General features: G+C 38.4%; 1 protein-coding gene across 7 annotated transcripts in view; it reads left to right on the top strand.

Moving 5' to 3' along the window:
- LOC138715358 (uncharacterized protein CG3556-like) overlaps positions 1–17,027 on the top strand; it is a 99,168-nt gene that overhangs the window by 25,831 nt on the left and 56,310 nt on the right. The window contains exon 1 of one of the 7 annotated variants that reach the window (XM_069848188.1): positions 8,719–9,413. The exons of 5 other annotated variants lie outside the window; for them this stretch is intronic. The gene's annotated coding sequence lies outside the window, so the exon portion shown is untranslated. Of the gene's footprint in view, positions 1–8,718; positions 9,414–10,409; positions 15,108–17,027 lie in introns of those variants that run through there. One more of the 7 variants, XM_069848186.1, reaches the window with a different exon arrangement.

Genomic DNA, 17,027 nt, shown 5'->3' with positions numbered 1-17,027 from the left:
CGGCTATAGATAACAGCGTTACTTTTTCTCCGCAGTGGTGTGATTTCACCATAATTACTACCCTATGGTTGCTACTCCATGGTAACACTACTGGTACGCAGTGAAGGAAATAGTACTATGTTTCTTGACAAGAGATTATGCTGTGGAGCATGCACAAACAACTCAGTTGGCTCCACCCTCGTTACGCGCTTCCTTCCCTCTGCCCCTCTGACCCCGCTCAGAAGGTTCAAGATAACTTGCAATAACAGTATTTTGGAGTTACTGTTGCATTATGTTTTAGTTTGTTACTGAAATGAATGGTCGTGTTAATTTTTTGTGTAAATAGGCCTACCATGGTTTGTCTGCCTGTGTGGCTTCTGTGTTTGTCTTATATTTTGTTTTATTAAGTCAGTGATCTGAATATTTATTGATGAGGCAGGGTTGGACGTTATGGCTGCTTTCGCAAGAGAGTCTGCAATCTCATTACCTTGTATGCTTTTATGTCCCGGTATCCAAATTAATTTTATTTTGTTCTCCTTTCCTATGTTATATATAACTGTTTGATGTTTATTACTATCCAGGGGGGTCTTCGCAGAAAGGGCATTATTTTTTATTTTTTGTAATGCACTCAGTGAATCACGAATATGAGTATAGCTTTTCCTGTTAGGTGCTTTGCTGAGATAGGACCTGCCGAATTGCAAATAATTCTGCTCTGCAGATGGATGACTGTTTGTGGAGTTTGATTTTCCCTCTACCTGCTGTTGTTGTATTTACAAATGCTGCACCCACCCCCATGTCAGATTTGGATCCACAGTGTAAATCTGCACTTTGTTGGGCTCCTGTTCTTCCATGTTGGTTATAAATTCTCAGAATCGTTGTCCCGTATTTGTCTCTTGTTTATTGAAGGTTGTGGTGTCTGTATGTATGCTTTTTTGGAAAACCTCATACTGAATGCAATACAGTGGAAAGCGAGGAAAGATTGGACAATGTAGAGTGCGGTAATATTCTGTAAAAGTTTGGATTATTTGGGGAATTTGATATGGTATAGGATGTTCGCTGTTTTGGGTTAAGTGTGTGATTCCTTTGAGCTTGTTGTATATTGGCCTGTGGCATGCTAACTTTCTCCTGTGATGTAACGACTGGTAGTTTATTGTCTTAGTACAGAAAGGGTATGTGGTTTGCCACTTATACCCAGGATTTGTTTTGCTACCTGGTAGTGGATTGAATTTAGTTGTGCTTCTATTTGGGCCTGAGGCTTTGGTAATATGGCCATGGTGTAGTCTTGTAGTGCTATCAAGAAGTTGTTGTATAGTAGGTGAAATACCATAGGGTGATTTCCCCAATATCTGCTGATCATATACTTGAATATTATTGCTTTCCGTTTTAATTTCTGAAGGAGGTTCGAGTAATGTGTTTTTCCAGAGAAGTTACATGGGCCGTAAGAATAAAGTTGAGCATATCCTTTTACTCTACTATTTTGAAGGATGTGCTTCAGATTTTAATAATAAAATGCAGAGCACAACCTTCTCCTCCTGATGACGCAACAGGAAAAGAGCACTTGCTTCACAGGAAGAAGCATTTGCTTGGAGAGCAACCTCTTGCTTCAAAATTAGAAAAAATGTATGAATAAAGTGAAGCATATCCTTCGATTCAGAAGCATATCCTTCTAAAAGTGAAGTCTGGTCAGGAGCAGACTCATCTCTGTGACGGTTGAATTACCAGTCGTATTACGACGTGAAAAGTACTACAAATTATGGTGGTGTGCTGTTAGGGAGCAGTATAAGAGTTTATATACACTTCATGAAGAAAATGACCTATGGATTAACCCATTTTCTGGAAGAAACACAAGGGAGAAGAGTAGCGGCATTCTCGGAAATAGCCGCCTCTTTAGCCCAAGTGCTAGCTGCTGTTTTCAATCCAGGAAGCCCGGATTCGATCCCCATCCAGATCATGATGGAAATTGTGGTGGAAAAATCAGACGTTGCAAAGGATTTTCTCGGGATACTCCCGTTTCTCTCTATCATTTCATTTCATCTATTATCTGCAATAGTAAAAATAGGTTAGTGTAAAGTCTTGGGAGTTTCCGATGTTGGGGCCTGGAGCTCTCGGGTTTATAAGGCTACTCGTCATGAAACGAGACCTGGCTGCATCTGGAGCTGAGGCAGGTTGGCCAACTTATCAGCATCGGATTCACGAATGCCACCGAAGCCACTGTCGGACTTGGATAATTATCGGATATAGGCCTACAGAGCTCACAGTGGACCAAACCGTGCCTAAGCGTGCGGACTCGTATCGGATCCAGCCCTCTTAAAGCCAGCCAGACATCCTCGGAAATGAAGGTGATGATTTTATTTTATTTATTATTTATTTTTTGCAGTTTATGGTCGATCCGAGATTCTAATCAGGTATTGCAGAAGAGGTGGTTATACATGGCACCACTATGAGTAAAACAGTTATTTTAGTGTAAAAGTAAAAGTAAATCTATGGCACTACAGCCCATGAAGGGCCAAGACCGACCAGCCGGCTGCTGGCCTCACGTCCCAAAGCCGAAGCAGAGATGGACGATCATCCAACCAGAATGGAGATATTGTGTGGTTAGCACGATGATCCCTCCAGCAGTTATAGCTGGTTTGCAAAACCGGATTTTCGCTACCTATCGTAGCTCCCCAAGTGTGAGCACCGGTCCCATACACTGGCCGAAATTTCATGAGAAAATTTCTTCCTCCATGAAGACTCGAACCAGTGCTCATTCCGTAACGCGAGTCCTAGGCAGGATTCCTTAGATCACGACGCCACGGCGCGGGACCTTAACGGAAAAAGCGAACATATGGCTCAAGTTGTCAACATCATTACAAGATACGTACAACTGTTGTAATAACTGAATAGTTATAGAAATTTAGTTTTCCGAATGCTATTAGTGTATTAGATTGGACTTTTGTGTATTCCTAAACCTACACAGCATGCTGGTATGATCATGAAATGATGAGCATGTTGCAGGCTACATGCAATGCAAAAGAACGCTTTACGAGTGTTACAGCTAGTTGGCCAGGGTCCGTCCATGACTGTAGAATAAGGAAAAATTCATCAGTTCGTGATGTGTGAAGTGGATTTAAAAATACTGTCCTATTGGGTGACGGCTTGGAACCATGGCTCATGGTATCATATCGAAATCGGATTTTAAAATAAGGGGACAGCTATTTTATAATAGAACTTTCATTTGGCCAACTAAGAAGTAGGTTTTCTATTCTACAATACGCCTGTACAATTGCTGCCTCAAACGTCCAAACAATCATTGTTTGTTGCATTGTGTTGCACAATGTAGGCTAGAGAAGTACCTACATGATCATGACTATGACTTTACAGAAAATATACAGGATTTAAATGAAGATGAAAATACTTTAGAGCCTGAGGAACCTGCCACTGGAAGGACTTTAAATGTATTCACGTCACTGCATTGACATAATTTTTCTACTCGTATTTTATTGATGCACATAGATTAACGCAGAAACGTTAATTAACTATCATTATTTCTCACACTCATAGTAGGTGCAATTATATTTAATAATGCTATTATGACCACTGCAAAGACGCATGTTAGGAGGTAGCTATTAGTATGCCGAATTTTCTTCGAAATATTTTATCATTTTCTGAAATGCTGTCTCTTTTTCTTCTCCTTTGCACTTCCGGAAATTGTGACTTTTTTTTCTAATATTCCGGGATGTGTAGCCTGCAAATATCATTGTACTTTCAAGGGGCGCACAGCTACTGCCACGGCGCACCGTCTGAATCAGAAGATCCAGTTTTAACCTCGCGGAATCTTTATCTAGTTGTGATTGAAATGAGTGTAGTTTATTAGCATTAGAAGAAAAGTTGCTGAGTCATTGGGAGGCCTACCGTGGCTGCTTATCGCATTTCTTTATGAAACCGAACACCCGCACTCAGTTGACAAAGAGCACCGACAAATACACAGTATTGCAACATGAAACGTCACAACAACTTTTATGAGCACATGCTCCTGTCTTAGAAGCAGAAGGTTGAAGGATAAGGTAGAGGTTATTCTTACAATTCGAAGCATATGCTCATACTTCAACCTCTTGCTTCGAAGCATAACCTTATACTTCAACCTCTTGCTTCGAAGGAAATCCTTCAGTTTTATTCATATGGCCCCATATCTACACCCAGGATTTTGATACAGGTTTGGGTATCTAGTCTGTGTTTCTGGATTTCTGTTTCATTCCATAAGTAAGGGCGCTTTCGTCTTTTATGGAATATGATATGTTTACTTTTCCTAGGATTTATTGTTAGTCCTTGTTGATTAAGGTAAAACTGGATGGTCTCAATGTCTTCTTGAATGTATTGTTTGAGATTTTCTGTAGGTTTGTCTTGGAGATTTTGGTTGTTATAATATAAGCTTATATGTCATCTGTGAAAATTAGTATGTTGCTTTTTTGTAGTGGGAGCTGTGATAGGTCCATGATGTAAATGGTGAAAAGTATTGGACTGAGCGACGAACCCTGTGGTATTCCTAAGTTGGTAATTCTGGTTGTTGTGTTTCCATAGGCTGGCGGGAAGGACACAGTTCTATTGGTCATGAGATTAATGATGACTTTAATTATATCTGGCGGGAGTAAAATTTTTTTCAATTTCTTGTTGTAGACTTAAGAGTATCACTGAATCATAGGCTTTTGATATGTCCATCGCTTCTAGATTGAGATGTTGTCTTTGGGTCCATACTGATAAAATATATAAGACTATATGCAATAGACAATGTGTTGTATTGTGTCCCTTTCTATATCCATATTGGCATTTGGGCCATTGTCCCATTCTTTCCATATAGAATGATATTCATTGTGTTAGAATTTTTTCATATATTTTCCTTACGGTATTTGTTAGGATTATTGGACGAAAATCTTGTGCCTGGAATCCTGTCATTCCTGGTTTTTGTATGGGTATGAAATAATATTGTCTCCATGAATTAGGGATCGCATTTTGTTTTAGAATATGTGTGTATGCTTTTGCTAATATTGTATAGTATTTGTCAGGCAAATTTTTCACAATTTCGTAAGAGATTCCATCAGGTCCCGTGGCCATTCCTTTTTGCACTGTTTGTAGTGCTATTTTAATTTCTTCAGGCGTGATGTCTGTTGTGAGGTTATCTGCCACCCTGTCATAAATGAAATGTGGCAAGCGGTTTTTATTCTGGACCTCATCTGGTGCGATCATGTTTATGAAATCCTCCTATAACTTAGGGTGTCTGGGTATAATGGAGTTTTGGCAGCGGCGGATTTTCAGGGGAGGCAAGGGAGGCCGAGCCTCCCCTAATATTTTACCAGAACACAATATGGCAATAATAATTCCAGCTGAATTAACATCACAGACAAGTTACAGCAAATGACGAACATTTTTCCTTTTATATTAATTTTACTATTCACTATGACTAAGATGTAAGTTACGTAAAGTCGACCACATCCAGTTTGTGATGACCGCTCGCTATACTGTAGATAGTACAAATAATTCGTACTGGAAAATAACAGATAGCGCTGTAACCTGTGTAGTCGACATCTAGCAGCCTGCTGTGTCTATGCGAGAGCGGGAGAGAGGAGTCGGCTACATGACGCTACTCCCCAGTAACCATGGCAACATCAGTTCAACCAATAAGATAGCTGGTTAGAAGAGTGTTTAAACTTGATAAAACGCGCGAGGGGAGCCGATTTGGAGACGTCCTACCCACCGCTGACAACTGTACTGCTTATAGTCACAGCTGGTTTCGGCTGTGTTGGGAAGCTCTCTCTCTTTCTCTCTTCTTGATTTTAGAAAATTGAGTCACGTGTTGTTAGTTTTCTCTCCCTGCGTAAAAGTTTTCATTTATGTTGTTAGATTTTCTCTTGTTTGCAGGTGTTCTTGTTATTTTATTCTTTTGTGTTACAAGATGTATATGATATATTTACTTCTACAGTATTTTAAATATATCGAGAGTTTAGAAACAAATGCAGATTTGTCTCTAGTTTCTTCTAGTAGCAATTATTCAGTATGCTGTGACCTATTTGATCGGTTTGCAAAGAAAGAGGAACATCGAGTTAATTTGCTGTAAAATTAGACTATGTAATAGTAATGAGCAAGCCCCGGATTCTTAGGTTCGAATCAATTTTGTTGCTGTCTCCTTACTCTGGAAATATTGCTTTTCTTATTCGTTTTATGTAGCAAAGCGTAACATTCTTAAATTCAATATGACCTAAAAAGACCTAATTCGTAGGTTAGGACTTGGAGTGTCCTAAAGAGAGACAATCTTTACCAAGCGGTCGTAATAATATTAACAGTATGTTGTTTATTTTTATTTTTTCCCGTAAAATTATATAAATTCCTAAACATAAGATTTAAAATCCTAAAACATAAATTGGAAAGCCTAATTTTAATTTCTTAAAACCTATAACTTCTGTGCTTGATAATGAGGTATGTCACAGGCCTTATATTTTTATATTCTCATCATTCACGTCTTGGCTTCCCCAACTTTCAAACTCACCACCCGCTACTGAGTTTTGGGGACTTTCTTTTCTGGTAAACCATTTTGTTTGCTTCCAGACCATTGAAGTGGATGTGTGGCCTATAATTTGGGAGCAGAAGGTTTTCCAGGCCTTGCGTTTGGCATTGAGAATGAGCCTTCATATCTTTGCATGTTGTCGTTTGTAGGCAATGTAATTGGTTAAATTTTTTTTGGCGGATGAAAGTTTTTGCCATTTCTTTCCTCGTGTTGATTTCCTCCCTTATCTCCTCACTCCACCATTTGGGTTTGACAGTACTGTGCCAGTTTTTGGTCGATTTGGCTGGTTTGTTGCAATTTTCCTCAAATTGGCTGTAGTCTGTTATGATTTGCACGAGCTGCTCGATATCCACTTCTGTGCCTGCCTGTATGATAACTACTTTTGTGCTCTATTGGCGAATTGTTTGTCGCTTGATTACTTGGTTGATTGATATGGATATGGGAAAATAATCACTGCTCATATTATCCATTTTGATTTGCCAGGTCGTAGTTGGAATGAGATTGTGTGAGAGGAAAGTGAGGTCTGGTGAGCTATTTTGCTGTCCTAATTGGCTGTCCTAACGTGTCGGGTGGTCTTCATTGATTAAGGAGATGTCCTGTTGTAGGTGTTGGGCAAATTTGTATCTCAAAGAGATGCTGTTTCGAGTTATTGTGATGTGTAGATTAAAGTCTCTCATGACATATTTTTTGTTGCTATTTATAGGAAAGTGATTTGTCCAGAAAGTCTGGGTTATGTGGTTGCCTGGGGCGTTGTAGATTCCAATGATTTGGTAAGCATCTATATCTATTTCTATTGTTTGAAACGAGTCATTGTAATTGGTGACAGTGCGTACGTTGTGGATGAGAATGTCCTTTCTTATCATGAATAAAATTCCTCCACCTTCTCTTTGTAGTCTGTCTAGGCGTATGATTGTGAAACCCTGGATAGTAAATTTGTTGATGAGTGTAACCATGTTTCAGATATGAAAACTATGTCAGGCTCTTCTTGTATAATAAATTGTTGGAATTCTACCGTTTTGTTATGAATGGTTCGGGCATTCCATTGGATTAGTTTAAGACCTCGAAGACCTTCTGGGATTTGAGCTGGAGTTTTTTTTTACTCTCATTAACATTTGGTAGAATTTGTTGGATCATTTTGTAAATTTCTAGTCTCTCATTTTCCATTTTCTTCGGCTTTTCTGGCTTTGTTTCTTGGTAAGGAGGGTTTGTTCCCGCGTGTTTTGGGTATTGTAGGGTTGATGCACTACTTTTCTTGTAGTCTTGGGTTGTTGTGATTTCTGCTAATTCTGTATATTGGATCTCTTTACCATATAGTTCTTTATACTGTTTGCCTGGTGTGGTTCGACACTGGACCTGCTTGTTGTTTTCCTCTTCGTCTACCTTCCTACTCAGGGGGAGCCCCAGTTTTGATGTAGGTGTTTCTGTGGAGTCTCTTTTCTTCCTACTTGTTTCTGGTTGTGTACTGTTTTCTACCTGTGGGCTATGTACAGTTTGTGTGGTATTTATTTTTGGTAGCTCCGGAAAGTTATCTTTACTTGTATTTGAGTTGTTCTGTATTGCGACTGCTGCGTAGGACTTGCGACCAGTTAGTAGCTGCATGGCATCATATCGTGACATTCGTGTTTCATTTACTATCTGCAAAATTTGTGTTTCCAGCTTTTTGTTTGGGCAGTTATTGTCTACTGGGGTGTGAGGACCCTGACAGTTGCTACATTTTATGCAGGTGCTGGGACATCGTTCCATCGGATGTGTGTTGCCACATTTTCTGCACTTCTGTGTATTTTTACAGAATTTGGCTGGGTGTCCAAATTTGTAGCAGTTTAGGCATTGTAATATGGAAGCTTGAAAATTTCGTATTTCGTATCTGTTGCAATACAGAGTGAGGGCTTTTGGCAGAGACTGTGACCTACATGTTATTGCTACTGTTTGGGTGGGGATATATTCTACTTGCCCATCCTGGTTGATGCTCCTTTTTTTGAAACAATGGATATGCGTGATTTTTGCGCCCCCTTCCATTTTGGCTGCCTGCAATATTTCCTTATCTTGAATGTTCACTTCCACTAGATGACTCTCGATTTCCGGTAGACGACAGGCTATAGGTGTAGCAGGGATGCCAATATCTGCAAACGAAATGAAACTAATGTGAGGAATGTTACAACAGGTGTGATAAACGTGAGGAATGTTACAATAGGTGTGTAGTATAATGTTACATTAGGTTACATAACGTGTGTATTGCGTTATGTTAGGTTTGGTTAGGTGTGTAAATTTAGAACAGGTGTGTAGTATTTTCTGACAGGTTTCAACGTTACATTTTGTACTATTCTCAGATGTTATGTTATGTTAGGTTAGGTTAGGTGAGGTGAGTACTATTCTCAGATGTTAGGTTAGGTTAAGTTAGGTGTGTACTATTCTCAGACGTTAGGTTAGATTAGGTTAAGTGTGTACTATTCTCAGACGTTAGGTTAGGTTAGGTTAGATTAGATTAGATTAGATTAGATTAGGTGTATAAGATTATATGAATGGTTACGTTAGGTTAGGTTTATATTGTCGGACCATCTGATCTGTTCCCCCGTAAGATACGCGAACTGAACCCTAATTCCTTCTCAGCCTCGGTAATTCATTTCTCTCCCTGCATTTCTATCTCTCTCTTTTCTATCTCTCTCCCTTTCTCTCCCCCACAATTCACAATTTTGAGTCTTCTTGCGGGACAGTTTATTTGCACTTGCAGTCCAGTATTGTCAACTCAACATGAATACTGCAGCACGGAGTCATAGTCTTAGGCTGTGACGGAGTGGTGAAAAAATATTATTAAGCAAGTAATAGCATTTTGCGATGAAGAGAAACAAACAGGTCATCTCTTTCCTATAGGCAACGATAAAAAGAGCTGCGATCACAGGTGAGACTTATTTTATTTCAATTGATTATGTATTAAAATTACTTACTCACCTAATACTAATACAACATGTTATGTAATTTATATAGGCAGGTCAGAGCGCCTAATAAAGAAAATCAGGAGAGGGAGAGTCTGTGGAGGAGATGAAAAATTAGAATCACCAGGGAAGAACAGACCTAGAGAACCTTTAATTCTTGTAGATCATATGAACCGATGTATATTTTAAGAAAAAAGATACAAGAATTTAATACCTTGCAGAAATAAATTCCGACATTGAAGAAATTACTGAAGGTTATGAGAGAAGCAATAATTTCCAAGGTTGGAGAGAAACGCTACGGAAAGTGATTCGAGACATGCAATTTAGGTTTAAAAAATGTAGAAATACAAGATGTATTTTGATTGAAAGAAATTATATTGTAGCATGGAGGACCAGTTATGTATGACGACGTTTGACGGAAGTTTGGCAACATCCCTATTCGGCAAGGTTCGTGGTCTGCTGTTTGACGTGGTGGGAGGAAAGCGGGTGGAATGGAGTGAGTACAGGCGTTAACTTTTTCAAGAACGACGACAGCGCTGAAGGGGCACAGATCCGATGGTCCAATAGTAATACTTACCCATTTATGGTTGTGGTGGGTAGAGCAGTGCTGCCCTTTTGAAGAACTCGCACAACAGACGGGACCTCGGGAATTTCGACTTCAATATGTGCTCAGCAAAGTAGCCCTCGAAATGCTCCTTCCTTCGGCTGAACACATGCATCGAGTACTTGATGGAGAGCCACTTCCTCTCAATGTTCTGGGTGTGAACGGGCAAGATTTGTCTCGCTAGACGTGATACATTTTCCATGTGAATCTCGCCGCTGGCGTCCGTGTCAACAAACTCACCAGAATGGTTAACACGGAGATGCACGAAGCCTTCATTTTGCAAGACATTATAAGCTTTCCAGCAGTCATACACTATAGTCGTGCCAGGAAGAATCCACTTTGTAATTAGATTTAGCAACGTTTCTGCATTGCGGTTCTGTACAGGGACAAGGAAGAAGTTACCAGGATTTCCTCGTTCTATCCCCCCAAAAACCCATTGACTCTCAACGCGTCTGCCCCAGTTGTATTTTCTGCGTCCATATTTACTTTCATCAATTTCGATTACAGATAACTTGCTTCCGCCCACAAATGAACCACGTCTAGCACTACGTTCAAAATTACATCTCAATGCCATTCCGTGGCGTTTGTTGCACCTATAATAACATCTGTTGTTCCTGCCTATTACCTGTCTGATATCGGCACACGTTGGACACGCCACTGACTGCCTGAAAATATTGTGTGAAACTAGAAAATTCTCCCACTCCACTGTATTTCGCAGTATACCTACAAAATCCATACTTTCATATCATATCGCACGCATGCCATTTCAAGTTCAGATCTCACACTACGCGCGTCATTTACCACAGTTAGCGACACTGCAATCATTCTCCCACTCCACTTCAAATTACGTCACAACGACGAAATACAGTGAAACCTGTCTAAAGCGGCCATCTGAAGTTACCTTGTAAAATGGCCGTTTTATCAGGTGGCTACTTGATTAAGGTTGCTGTTTTTATAAAAATACTGAATTTCATTGACTTTTTAGTACTGTGCGCATACAACAATCGTGCATATTAATCTCAGCCTCTTCCAATTCTTGCAACTAGCCTTTTCAAAACTCGCTTGCGGTACCTCAATTTAAATGGCTGGATAATACCTTGATCAAGGGGCTGGAGGTGTAATGTATTTGGGGGAGGAAACACCAATTTCACTGATCACATTGCGATTTTGGCATTTAATCTTGGAATTGAAATCGCATACAGTAGCTAATTCTCAAACAATGTGATTTCATCCAAGCTTTATTGTTGGCAGTCCACTTCACCCCCAACAAGCCCATGTCAACATTTTTCCAACATCTCGGTTTCAATGATTTTCCTATCATTAAGAGTGCTTCTTTTCCTCCTGCAGCATTGCAACAAAATAGCAGGGTTATTCTGTCTTTTGCCAACTTCCCCTCTTTACACTCTTTTTCTTAAAACTTAAAGTTTTATTAGGGAGGGTCCTGAAAAAAACCTGTTTCGTCAACATTGTAAATGTCTCTGAGTTCATATTCCGCAAGAATTGAAGGCAATCTATTTTTTCCATTCTTCATTAACATTGGTTGCAATGTCACCTCCTTCACCAGACACAGAACGAAATGCAATGTTATGCCGTTTTCTAAAGCATTCTACTCTAACCTCCCATTACTAGAAACAAAATTGCTTACATTGAGTTCTTTAGCAATTCAAGAGTTTACTCTTGAATCATAGACCCACTTACTGGCAATTTCTTCGCCCTCGCACACTTGAATCATTTGTAAACGAAATCATTCACATTACTAAACACAGATTCTCTCTTCTTTTTTGGCATATTTTTCTCCAATTCTTCTAATATTTCATCTTTATTCTTAATTATACCGTTTATTTGTGTCCTTCCACATTTGAATATTTCTGCAATTTCTCTCGCAGATGTTCCCTTCTCACTTTCTTCAATCATTTTTCGTCTCACCTCTAAACTTAACACCACTCTAGATTTATTGTTAGTCATGATTTCTCTCTCAAACTAGCTTCACAGTTCTGAATCAACTGAATGAAAAGAAAAATTCGTAATAGCTGGTCCAAATAGAGAAAGATAGAAAGAGGAGAAAAAAATTCGAACGGTTAACTACTGACCTGAAGCATACTGTGACATTTTCGATAGAAAACGTCCGTGTTTCAATCCTTTAAAAACGAGTAAGAATTTATAGCTGTGCAGGGTCGAAGTGGAAAGTGACAAAAGAGTCATAAAACAGTAAACAACTAACCCCAAGATATGGAGGTTGTACTGTTGTACATTAGGTATTGTCCTCGTGTTATTGCTCTCTGTCCTCTAACCATCGAAAAAATAGGTCAGACAGTAACCCTGAAAAGATTTCTTGTTGGACAGTGACTGTTACAGTCAGGTTCCAATCCAAATAGACCCCGGCCGCTGTCCTGCGCATGAGGTGGCCGCTAAATAAAGGGAGAATTTGTATTGTTCTTATGGAAAATTCAATTGCTTCCAGAGAAAATTGGCCTTTTGGCCAGGTGGCCATTTAAATAAAGTGACCGCAAAGGCAGGTTTCACTATATGGCCGCCTTCTTCATTCAAGCAGGACGATTTTCCTATATAAGTAAGGTACCTATTTTGGGCAGGTTGGGTGGTACCACAGCTCTCCCAGTGATCACATCGAGTTTCTACTACTCCATACTACAAAACTAAGGTAAACTAAAAGTTTTTCTTTTCAATTCTCTATACTGGCTGTACCAAAAGGAAGATTCATCAATTTCTGTGATGGGAAATTATTCTAATTTTAAAAAGGCAAAAGCCAAATCTACAATTTTATTGCTGTCAGGTGGGCAAAAAATAATTTCACCCAAGAAACTTCTCCAAATCCTGCTTCTGCTAGTAATCTATTTATACAGACAGCAATCAGTAAAAAGTTGGAACCTACTACAGAAAATGTTGAAGTACCGGTAAGCCTAAAGTATAATTCAGTGTCAGACAACGTGGACTATATCTTCAATCACTCACTCTCTCTGAATTCCCTATTTTCTAATGTGTTATGCAGTAACTGTGACAAACCAGGGAAAAGCATGGGTTTTGCACCAAAGTAATAGTGAAGTGTCAGAGTTGTGGTTGTGTGTTGTGTCTCACTTATTCCAGTCCAAAAATAACTGAAAATAAACATAGGGGTAAACCATCATTTGATGTCAATAGAAAAATTGTACATGCATTTGGAAAGGGACAAGCTGCCATTGAACATTTTAGTTTAGGGATGAACATGAACACATTGTGCTCATATTATAATCATTTATCGGTCATTTCTAGAGAAGCGGAAGCATTTCAAGAGAATGTTTGTAATCATGCTAGAGAAAAAGTAAAAAGGGCACACTGTAAAGAAAACCCTGAAATTGTAGGAAAAGAAATAATTGATACTGGTATAACTTTTGATGGGAGTTGAATGAAGAGAGAGTTTACAAGTAATTATGGGATAGGCTGTGTTATAGATATTCTGACAGGCCTCGTAATAGATTTTGAGATTCTCTCCAAATAAGCTTACTGCCATACATGTTTTTTGACAGCAAAATGTCTTGGCAGTGAGAGTCCAAAATTCCATTTTTTGTATATTGGGCACAAATCAAAATGTCTTCTTCTTCTTCCTGTTGTTCCTAGGTGGAACATAGGGCAGCAGTGAAGTTCCTCCAGCGTACTCTGTCGCCAGCCATCTGTTTCACCTCTTTCCAGCTTTTCCCACATCTCTCTACTTCCTCCTCTATCGATCGTTTCCATGTTTTTCTAGGCCGTCCTCTCTTCCTTACTCCTTGTGGATTCCAGCCAATTGCAGTCTTCTCAATAGCTCCATCTGGCTTTCTCAGCGTGTGGCCTATCCAATTCCATTTTCTTTGTTTTATTTGATAATATATTTGTGATTAGTTAGTTCTTCTCCACAAATCTTCATTTGCTATTATTTCCGGCCATCTTATATTTAGAATACACCTCAGGCATCTGTTGACGAACGTCTGTATCTTTTTATTTATTACATCCGTAATTTTCCTTGTTTCACAACCATAGAGGAGGACTGATTTTACATTTATGTTAAACAGTCTGAGCTTTGTCTTCAATGAGATGTTGTTATTCCGCCATATAGGACAAATCAAAATGTGACAGGAATTATTTAGGATCATCTCCAGCATTGGAGGTTGAGGCTGGAGAGAGACTCTGGAAAAGATCAGAGAAACTGGGTTTCGATATACTATACTTTTGTCAGATGGTGAGTCCAAGACGTTCAACCATCTGCAGAAACTAAATGTATACAGTAATTCATATGCCATCATCAAAGAAGAGTGCCTGAACCATATTTCTAAGAGGTTAGGTTCAGGCATAAGAAGTGAAATAAAAAAAATGGAAGACAAGAGGTACGAATTTTGGAGGCAATACTCGGGACAACTTGAAAGACACAACAATAGTGAAGCTAGAACACTACTATAGGGGGACTATTGCATCCAATATTCCTGATGTTGTAAACATGAAGACTGCTGTGTTGGCCACTCTGTACCATTGTAGAAGCACAGATTCCAAGCCAGAACATGATAAGTGCCCTAAAGGAATGAACTCTTGGTGCCTCTACAATAAAGCCAAAGCGAAGAGAGAAAAACCAAATTCCCATAAAGAAATGGACAGTACTCCCCTTAATGACACCTGAGTGGCTAAAATACTACCTGTATAGCAGAGATTGTCATCAGATACCATTTTAGCCAGATGTACAAGAGAAATGACAAAATCCAAATGAGAGTTTGCATAGTGTCAGATGGGCAAAGTGCCCAAAACTAAATTTTGTGTCCAAAAAAAAAGGTACATCTGACAGTAATTGAAGCAGTTGTACAGTTCAACCAGGGGTCATACCAAACAACTCTCAAGGACCCAACACAACCTGTCTCAGAAATAAAAAAACAAAATTTGCAAACAATGAGACAGTTGTTGCCACAAACAAAGTGTTCGACATTATTTGGAGATGGAGAAACACAGAAGACAGTAGGAAAGGGTTGCCAGAATTCATAGGGAGAGCATTTTGAAGCAGAAGGAAGGAAAAACTTATGGTTCTGATGACTTCTGATTGGTGAGTGTCAATTATTAGCATGTAATATATACAATAAACTTTAAAACTAATTTTCCGTAACTTTTTTTTTTCATCATTCTGGCATGTACTTTTTATAGTAAATATAATCCAATGTTCTTGAAATTTTTACAGTTGGTAGATACATTGCCCATAAACATGACCTAGTATGGGTTTTGCCAAATTTTGATTTTGAACAATTTTATGATTTTTTAAACAGTTTTTATTTAATTTTAAATTACAAATTTAAAAATTAGGCCTAATTATATAGTTTTTAAAATAATAATAGTAAGACAAAATTGATGCTAGGCATTATTCTCCTGCCGTTTCTGTATAACATATTACAACTTTGTAAAATTAATTTAAATTTTTGACCCAAAAGTAACTTATGTGTTCAAAATTTGTTTTTTTTTTCTTCAAAAAGTATGTATGCAATGAAATTGAAATCTTGTGCATATACTTACAATGCATAGCCAAACATACTATGAATATTTGATTGAAATCGGAACAATAGGAAAAAAGTTTCTTATAATGGCAGAGTGTCCCCTTAAGAAGGGTTATAATACTGATTTTAGATTATGTGCAGCACACTTTTTCCGTTATTAACTTCACACTATAATCAAACAAGAAGTTAAGTTACATACCTAATGTCTTTTTTGTCTTGCTGACAGTTAAATTTTGTGTACCGATATTTTATATAATAAACCCAGACAATGTTGTATATGTTTTAACCGTGTGAAATCTTAGCCTCAACTCTACTACCCCTACTTGTCTGTTAAATTCCTCAGCGGAATGTTTGGAAAAAAGCGGAAGGCTATTCCACCAATTTAGCTGTTACCCCATTATTCGTAAATTAAATATAACTTATGATAATTTTAGAGGTGTAACAATATTTTAGCACATGAAATCGCTCTAATTCTCAATGAAATTATGTTCTATGGATTACAGGAAACTAATTAATACCCATTGATTAAAGTTCACGTTAACACTTTGTTTGTTAAAAACATAAAATTATTTAGTCATACGTTAAAAAGTGTTAAAATTTTTAAAAAGGTATATTCCTTCGACAGACGGCCCGTTTCGACATGATGTCACGTCTTCTTCAGTGTCTCCTGAACTACTGGTGATCTTGAATTCTGCGATGTGCATTTGTCGATTGTAGGGGTGGGGGTATGTTGCTTTATGGTTGGGGGCTGGTTGTTTGTGTGTTATGACGTATCATATTAATTCCCAGTTCTGAAGAAATTACTTATAAATAATTGATGGAACAGCCCCCATATGCTCAATGCTTTTTTCTTAACGTGGAATCCTCTATACTCTCTGATACTTGCCACATGGGTAGGCTATCCTATTTCTGGCTTAATTGGGATAAAGATTTCTATGGTAAGTACATTAAATGTTATCGATCATCATGCAGCACATGATTTTGAGGCATTGCTGTTCTGTCTTCACCACTATCGCTGAGGAGATGATAGAATTGTTGACTTGTTTGGAATATCACGTACAGCAAACTCTATTCGAAATGTCTTTTGCTTTGTGATCAAGGAACTTGTAATACAGTACCGGTAGGTTTTATCCAAAACAACATGCTGCACAAAAGAGTACTGTATGTTAGCTAACTTCTCACTAAATACACTTCTCAACAATAATGGAAGTCGGCAGTCGTATTATTTCAGTCATGACCACTTGTACTGATTCTCGTAGTCACTGTGATAATAAAATTCAATAAATTATTTAAAGATTACATTGAATTCCACAAGGAAGATATAACTAATCAAAATGGTAAAGGTTTATATGGATCACTCAGTACTTCCATGCAAGGCTTATACAGAAATACCAATCAATCAATCAATCAATCAATCAATCAATCAAAGGACATTATGGCGCATGTCAGCTCCATTTCGATTTCACAAAACGCTTCCA

Source organism: Periplaneta americana, chromosome 15 (genome assembly GCF_040183065.1).
Source record: "Periplaneta americana isolate PAMFEO1 chromosome 15, P.americana_PAMFEO1_priV1, whole genome shotgun sequence".
In the NCBI taxonomy this organism is placed as follows: Eukaryota; Metazoa; Arthropoda; class Insecta; order Blattodea; family Blattidae; genus Periplaneta; species Periplaneta americana.
This window is presented reverse-complemented; position numbering and strand designations above follow the sequence as displayed.